Here is a 984-nt window from a genome sequence, read left to right as displayed (position 1 = left end):
GATAAATTAATATTTATTAATTTAAAGAATGATTTGAGATATAATGAAGGTTAATTTTGATTATATCAAATCCATTGTTCTTACTAATTTATGTATCATATTTATTGATTTCACATAAAAATATATTATAATAAAGTACAACGAATACATCAAAATCATTGTATCTTACAAATTAATTTCAACCTTGTGATGCTGGGATAATAAGAGCTTTCAAGATGTATTATCGTAATAGATTTTATCGTAGGATATTAGAAGGCTATGAAGTGGGACAAACTGATCCAGCAAAGATTAATGTTTTGAATGCTATCAATTTTGCAATCCCTGCTTGGACAACAAATGTTCAGCAGAGACAATACCAAATTATTTTCGACACTGTAAAATTCGTTCGAGGGATCTAATCTTAGAGAATTTGAATGAACCCACTTGTGAAAACGTCATTCATGAACGTGAGGTCATGATTAATGATCTCGGTTACCACAATAAAATGGATATCAATAACCTGTTGGATTATCCAGGTGAAAGTGATACATGTTCAGAGCTCCAGAGCTTAGGAGAAATTATGGATACCATCGGAAAAAGCAATGTTGATGATGAAGTTGAAGATGATACTACACCTTTGGAACCAGTTATGCGTAAGGATGCACATATCGCATCTAGAACTCTTCACAATTTTATGGTGCAGTTCGAAAAGACAACCAGAACTCTTGGATGCAATAAGAAAGTTAGAGATGAGCTTAACTAGATGTAAATTTTAAGAAAAAAGAGAACACAATATACAATCATATTTCACTAAATTGTCTTAGATATATTTGTACTTTTAAAGAATTATTAATTTATGATATTAATGGGACCATATATTTATATAGGGGTCTTCTGGAAATATATTATCTTATCGAAATTGATGATATTTTCCATTGGCCTAAAGTTGAGATCGGAGGAAAATATTATTTTAGAGAGATTATTAATTTACCGAATATTAATTTA

Source organism: Solanum tuberosum, unplaced genomic scaffold (genome assembly GCF_000226075.1).
Source record: "Solanum tuberosum cultivar DM 1-3 516 R44 unplaced genomic scaffold, SolTub_3.0 scf00385, whole genome shotgun sequence".
In the NCBI taxonomy this organism is placed as follows: Eukaryota; Viridiplantae; Streptophyta; class Magnoliopsida; order Solanales; family Solanaceae; genus Solanum; species Solanum tuberosum.
This window is presented reverse-complemented; position numbering follows the sequence as displayed.